Source organism: Saccostrea echinata, unplaced genomic scaffold (assembly GCF_033153115.1).
Source record: "Saccostrea echinata isolate AGI-Se365-2 ecotype Australia unplaced genomic scaffold, CSIRO_AGI_Sech_v1 ptg000012l, whole genome shotgun sequence".
Lineage (NCBI taxonomy): Eukaryota > Metazoa > Mollusca > Bivalvia > Ostreida > Ostreidae > Saccostrea > Saccostrea echinata.
Window position 1 is genome coordinate 6,887,090 of NW_026889761.1, and position 8,095 is coordinate 6,895,184.

An 8,095-nucleotide genomic window follows, 5' to 3' on the forward strand; every position below is an offset into this window, starting at 1 on the left:
AAGTGACCAAGTTTAAGTTCAACAATAGTATTTTACTAATAAATTATCAAAACGCAAGTACTATGCACATTTCTTATATATGAACAATTGATCTGCAAAACAAGAGCTTCCTATCTTGAAAACCGTAGGTGGAGTTATCTAGACAAATGCTGTACCTATAGGCAAAATTTTGGAAAAAAATTACTAAGTTCAAAATCTGAAACTAGTTTTTTTTTCCTCATAAAATATCAAAAATCAAAATCTAAGTAATATGCATACTTCTGATATATGTACAATTGATCTGCAAAAAGAAAAAAAAAACAAAAACAAAAACAAAAAAAAATGCTACCTTGAAAACTGTAGGAGGGGTTGCCCAAACAAATAGTGTACCCTATATGCAATATTTTGAAAAAAAAGACTACGTTCCTCAGCTGGTTTTTTACCTCATGAATTATCAAAAAACACAATTCAGGTTTATGCATATCTCTAACATATGTAAAATTGATCTGCAAAATAAAAACTCCATACATAGAAAACTGTCGAAGGAGTTTTCCGAACAAATGGTATACCCTATATGAAATATTTTTTGACAAAAAATTTGGTGGTATTTTTCTCATAAAATAAAAAAAATTAAAAAGCACACAACTCTGCACATCTCTGATATCTGTTCAATTGAACTGCAAAATAAAAAATGTTCATTTCTTGAAAACTGCAGCAGGAGTTATCCGAACAAAAGATGTACCCTTTTGGCATCCGTCAGCCGTCAGCCCGCCATTACAATTTCTTCTACGGAAAACCCGGTTAACTATTGATCAACTAATCTTTTACATAAATTTTATGCTATAATCAATAAACATTATTCCTTTTCATTTACTTTCATAAATAAAATGTAATAAAATAAATAATTTTGTGAAACTCTAACATAAGTACAATTGATCTGCAAAATAAATACTTCCTACATTGAAAACGCTCTAGCTTTAAAGCTAACTGTAAAGACTGTGATGTTTTGATTACGAGCTCTTCTTTTACTAGTTATTTCACTGGATAGAGCTTCTATAAAATACCTTGGAAAAATTTGAACTAAAAATCTTCTAATGTTGTTTACGGAATAGAATGTACCCTTTGTGGGCTTATTTATGTTGGTGAAACCAAGGGTTCACTTAATAAAAGAATATCGCGGCAAATTAACGACATGGACCAGTATCTTTTATACAACTTTAATTTATTTTATTTTGTCAATGAAAGTTAGAATCCTAGAAAAGGATTTACCATCATACTAATAGCCCATCATAGAGAATAGCCCATCATAGAGAAGAATACTGGATCAGAAAACTAGGTACGACCTTCCATACAGTAGCAATGACAATGTCGATAGTGTTGGGAGTCTTTCAAGTCCACAGTGTAGCAATGTGAATGTGATGGGACTTTTTAATATTACACAGAGAGGTAAGCGTAGTCATGGACATCAGTCTTATAATTAACCTATTATACATGCTGTCTCCTTTGATTCACTACTACTGTTAAACTTTTTTTTATTAAAGTAAAGAACTTTATTTTAACACAATTACGCGAGACAGTGTGCTCGCGAAAATTTCATTTTCGCTTATATTAGTATTTCTAAAGACTATATAGAGCAAAAACCACAATTCGTGAAAATTTTGTTATGACGATCTCGCGAAAATAATGTGTCGAGAAAAATTAGTGATCTACAGTACTTAATATACATAAACAGTTAGGTCTTCATCACATTTGTGCAAAACTTTACTCTCTCCTTGAGAAAGTTTTAAATATTTGGATTCTTCGACACCAGAATACAGGCTCGGATCTGTGATTATGGATATTGCAAATAAAAGGCTTTTTAAACCGTCACGTTTTACGGAAGGAAATACTGCTCAAACAACCCGTTTGTTACTTAAACTTCAATATACCAACAATTGAATTGACACAATGAAAATAAGTAATATTCTTAATCACAAAAGAGTCCAGTCTTGTATTCCACCATATTTTAAGTCGAAGTACATATCTTGTATTTCTTACAAATATACATCAACTATAAAATAAAAAAAACACTCTACAATGTCTATATATCGAACATCTGAAATATAATCCTCCTACTTGTTCAAGTTCTTCTTCACCTTACAACTATACTCCTGCTGGACACGTCATTACTGGTGACGTAAATATACTTAATAATGAGAACCTTATATAAATCACTTATTTTAAAACAGCCACAACTAAGGGAACCCCGATCTTTCAACTGGCGTCATAATTTCATGAATATTATTAAATTCCATGGAAGATTACGCCAAACTATGGGCCAAACATGAAAACGAAGACATTGATACTTTGTCAGAAGGGATTGAAAGTATCAGATGGATGTTGAAATTTTGCATTAAGCAATTGAGAGGCAATATGAAAATCATCTATACGTCTGTCTTCAATAATTCAGAAGTTAAGAAAATTAGATAGATTACATGATCAGTTTGTACTGGTATCAGCTGATAAGGCAAGTAACAACATTGTTTTTGTTAGTAAAGATCATTATTTTATTTGTAATTTAGAGGAACAATGATTCGATTCTGCAAGTGGTAATCCAACTTATGCCCATAACTCACTTTCTAAGGAGGAAACTCTTTAAAATCATATGTCAGTTTTTAAATATTTTTAATATTCCCAAAAATCAAAATGAATTTGAATTTCAATACCTGTACTGGATTCCTAAACCTCATAAAAATCCATACCATCAAAAATAGCGGGTTCCAGAAATTGTTCTACCAAACCTCTTCTTTATACTTCACTAAAATATTAACAGCAGTGAAGGAGAAAATTCAGGAGTTACTGTAATGTACAACAATATATTCGAGAAGTGGTGTAAATCAAACGTGTATACTTAAAAACTCCAAGAAACTGTTAGAAATTTTGAAATTTTACTTAAATCAATAACATCAAAATGTACGACTTTTCAACGCTTTATAAGCCATTCCTCAAATTTAATTAAAGTCCGGGGCTTTTTGACATCATAGACAGTTGCTTTTCAATAAAAATGAAACTCGTAAATTTACTTACGTTATCATTGGTCATTTGCAAAATTATTTTATTAAAAAAACATTCTGATTGTACACACAAGTACTCTGATACTTGGGTTTCTGGTTGACGATGTCTATGTACTTTTTTTTGGAGATCAGGTCTTCCAACAATCTGTCGGAATTCCCATGGGTACCAATTGCGCTCCTTTATTAGCAGACCTATTTTTGTATTAATATGAAGCAGAATTTATTCAAAAACTTATAAAAATCTTAAAGAGGAAGAAAACACTTGCTGTGGCCTAACTGACGTTTTTCATAATAATTGTAAGGCCATTATGTACACATTGAATTGTCTACAATTTTTCCGTTTGCCCGATCATGAGAAGGAGCACACGATGGGTGTGACCGGTCTTCAAGGTATGCTTACTCCTCCATGGCACATAATTCCACCACATATGTTTTTAAAGGTCCGTGGATTTTCGTTTCTCGACTTGAATTGTTTCAGTGGACTTTTGAGCTTGGTTACTGTTCGTTATCTACATATTTCAGGTAAAACTTTTTCAGGATTTCAAGGCAGACAATTTGATTAGTATATGTGCATATTACAACCAATATTAATTTCATGCGCAGATCTAGCGAGGGGTCAAAGGGGTCCGGACCCCATGAGATTTTCAGAATTTCCAAATTTGTATATCTAAGTAAGGAAAAGATGACCTTAAACCCTCTTCTTAGAAAACGCGAACCCCCACACCTAGAAAACACATACCCCTGATAAAAGGAGAACCATTCATACAAATGAATGAAAGCGACTCGCTCCCCCATCCCCTCTCACGCACACACACAGAAGCACACGAACTACTATTTTTGGGGATATGAATAAGTTTAAGTGATTTTTTTATTTGCTTGTTAGAAAAAAATCATGGATGAATTTACTATCAAGCAATTTCTAATTTGCGACCAAGATCATACAAGTATTCGCAAGGTTATCGAAAGCGGAATAAATTACATGGAATTGGTATGCATTCAAGCTTTCTGAATGGATGTCTGGACGTTATAAGACCTGTCTGTATCAAAGTATCTAACTTGGAATTGGAACGTGATATCGATATTGTTAACCAAAATCTACCAATCAGAACATTAAATAATCAAAAAGAAATTAATTGTCATTAAAACTACAAACAAGTGATTAAGTTGTTTATAAATTGATAAACTATCAAACGCTATCTTTTTAACGTTTTCTTAATGCTTAAAACATTGCATGTCGGCAACAAGAAATACAGCTATCAGGAGACTGTTCATTGCAAAGATAAAGCTTAAAACATCTTTTTTCATTCATGAATTCGTAATTTTTCCATCAATGTTACAAATTCTTTCTTAAAAAGATCATTTACAGGTGAACGGCTTGGCAACGTTTGTTTTGAAGTTCATTAGATTTGAAACGGAATGTTGTCAACTATTACCTGTGGTTTGTGGTTTATATAACACACAGGTACGAACCGTCATGTTCGGCTCTACAGGTACATGAATATTATGTTACACAAAAGTTCTCCGAATTCCAGAATGTAAAGGTCAAAAAGTTTCCGGTCATTTCGTGAGGAGATTTTTAAAATTCATCAACAAATTAATTAAAAGTCGTTAAATGCTTTACTTTGTAAAGTAAATATTTCTGTTTTGTAATTTATACAGGAAAAGTAGTTTATTTATGCATAAAGAGACAGGTAGAATTCGGAGAAACATGGTTCTACGTACTAGAAAGACCAAGCAGAATTTTTCAACTATAATCACAATTTTATTCATGTAAGCATCATAGTATATACGGCCCTGCGGTGTTTTTCCGATTCCTACATTTTATGCCAATTTCTAAATCAATTTCCTCATTGAGGATTTAACATACTGATTACTTTTAATATTTTATTCTCTGTATTTTAATGTGTATCATTATTGTCACTCAGTACTTTCTGACGGTTCAGTCGTCTGGGGAAAATCACTTTTTATGCCCCCGTAATCAAAGATTCGGGGGCATATAGTTTTTGCCCTGTCCGTCCGTCTGCCTGTCTAGCTGTATGTTTGTCTGTTTGTCCGCAAAAACCTTAACCTTGCCATAACTTTTGATTTCTTGGACCTATGGCTTTCATATTTCACATGTGTATTCCTTGTGACAAGACCTTTCTTTGGGTACCATCATATTTGATTTTGACCTTGACCTTAGAGTTTGACCCAGTTTTACAGAATTTTACCTAACTTTAACCTTTGCCCTAACATTTGAACAGTTAATGCTAGGTCTTTCAAACTTCACAAGTGTAATCCTTATGACAAGGCCTTTCTTTGGATACCAACAACTTTGACCCTTTGACCTTGACCTTGGAGTTTGGCCTACTTTTGGAAAACTTTAACCTTGGCCTAACCTTTGAACGGTTGGTGCTAGGGCTTTCATACTTCACTTGTGTATTCCTTGTGACAAGACCTTCCTTTGGATACCAACAATTATAGCCTATTATATATTGACCTTGACCTTGGAGTTTGACCTACTTTAGAAAAACTTTAACCTTGGCCATAACTTTTGAACGGTTGGTGCTAGAGCTTTTATATTTCACATGTGTATTTAATTCTTGTGAGAAGGCCTTTTTTGGGGCACCATTAATTTTGACCATTTGACCTTGACCTTGATGTTTGACTTACTTTTGAAAATCTTTTAACCTTTTCCATATCTTTTCAATGGTTACTGCTATGGCTTTCATATTTCACAGGTACATCCTTGAGACAAGACCTTACTTTGGGTACCAACATATTTGATTTGCATTTGGAATTGCATTTAAGAAAGTTTAACCTTCGCTATAAGTTGCCATACGGGGGCATCAGTGTTTCAAAAACACATCTAGATCTTGTTTCACTTAAATTCTGCTCGCAGCATGTAAAACAAATCACCTTCAAAGAAAGAATTCGTATGAGAGATTCTATTTTAAATTTAAATGTATATCTGTTCAAATATGTTTCAATTTATGACAAGGATCTCATGTGTCGATCGTTTTGCTAGTTTACAACAAAGGAATTAACAAATTAAAAAATATTAAAATTCATTCAAAAATGTATCTGTTGTTTCCTTCATAAGTCGTCAGCTGGAGAGATTATAGAATGTTGAAGTGATGATATTCAAAGGGGCTGTACTGCATTTATATATAGGAAAAAAATAAGTATAGGTGTAATCTATTACTTGATTTAAATTCATTAGGTTGCACCGTTTTAAGGCATAATAATCAGTGAATTTTTACTGCATACTATCAAGATTGAATCAAGGAGGAGTAATAAATATGTATTTAGAACGTATTAATTAAAACAGAGTCGTAAGTAAAATATAGGGATCTATTTGGAATAACAAAAGATTATGAAATCAGAAATTTTGTATTTGATGAAAAATGTGCAACCCTGCTTATTAATGGTGTGAAAGTTCTGATTTGTCCAAGGCTGAGCAGGAGATAAAAAAATAAAGACACTTTCACAGTATTTATAGAGATGGGATCAGAAGCTTTAGAAATCATGATCAGAATTAATAAAGCTTTAATATATATGTCCTTCTGATATACTTTATCTTTTCAAATAAAATATTTTATTTGATAAAATAAAGTATATCAGGAAGGACATATATTTATTACCGACATCTCATAGGTCAGCTACATGCGATAATCATTTACCGTGTTCCAGAGCTCACTAAATCCCTTCAGCCTTGGATGTATTTTGTCTGTTTTCGCACCCCTTTTAATTCCTACTTTTATTTATCTTGTCCTTAACCAGCACATAAAATACCATCTTTGTACACGAGTTCATGGACAACTTGTTTATATGATCGTTAACAAAAGAGACAAAATGACCTTTTCAGTCATAGTAGCGGTACGGTTTAAATATATGATTGTTGACACGCTGTTTTGACGTGGAAGGGTCGATGTTTGTCTTAGACAAGTGTCATTTAAAGAAAAAATATATTAGCGGGTCATCTTTTTGTCAACAGGCACAGGTATAGAAAAAAACACTCAAAGTGTGATAACTCCTATAAAAAAGCTTGAGTATCATGAGATTTCCGAGTTATTATGGGTTACACAGCTCACCCAGAACTACCATGTCGTGGAACATTTATAAGTGACAAACATTTTATATAGTTCATAATCGTTATATGTATGCAGTTTGTCTCTCAGAATTTTAGGAGAAAGGAAGATAATTTAATGTACACAGTATAATAAAATAAAAATAAAATGTATGACCAAATTTGATCCTCGGTCCAAACACAGGCGCCTAAGTTTGAATACCGGTAGATCATCGATACCCCCCCCCTTTTTAATTAAAAAAAAAAAATTAAGATCTTATAATTTCTCGAAAATATAAAAATTTCTTGTCAATTACATCCATATGTCGTTTTATGCAAGCAGATCGTACTTTTTCTTACATTTAGAGAATGGCTTTGTACAGTATAATAAAGATTGTTATACCGTGCAAGGCCATTCTCTAAACATAAGAAAAAGTACAATCTGTTTGCAGAGATCGACATATAGATGTATGATTCACACTTTCGTAGGGGGGGGGGTATATTTTTGAGAAACTATAACCTCTTACATTTTTGTAATTATGGAGGGGGGGAGGGGGGGTCGATCCACACTTCAGGCGCCTGTGGGTTCCTAGTGGACATAAATTTGGAAAGTTCTGTGGAGAACTTGCTGCTCATTATAGTAATGCAAACAATTTAACTGCTAAATATATATGTATGTACATTTTTCATGGTTGTTTAAATATACATGTCTCTCATATACATGTAATTGATGATCAATTCCATACTAGGTCAAAAATTCTACAATTTTGGTAGAAGTCTAAGTGTTACAAATTATAAGCAACAAAACTATATTATAATCAAAATTACAACCAAGTCTATCACGACCAATAGTTAATAAAATTATCAAAGTTATGATATTTTTTTAAAGATAGATATAATGGGTTTATCGTGCGTCGGTCCAAAACTTTTAAAGGTTTTCAGCTTTTCTTCTCTGGAACCACTGAGTCAATTTCTATCAATCTAAGTATAATGTGTTAATTAGAAGAAAAATAAT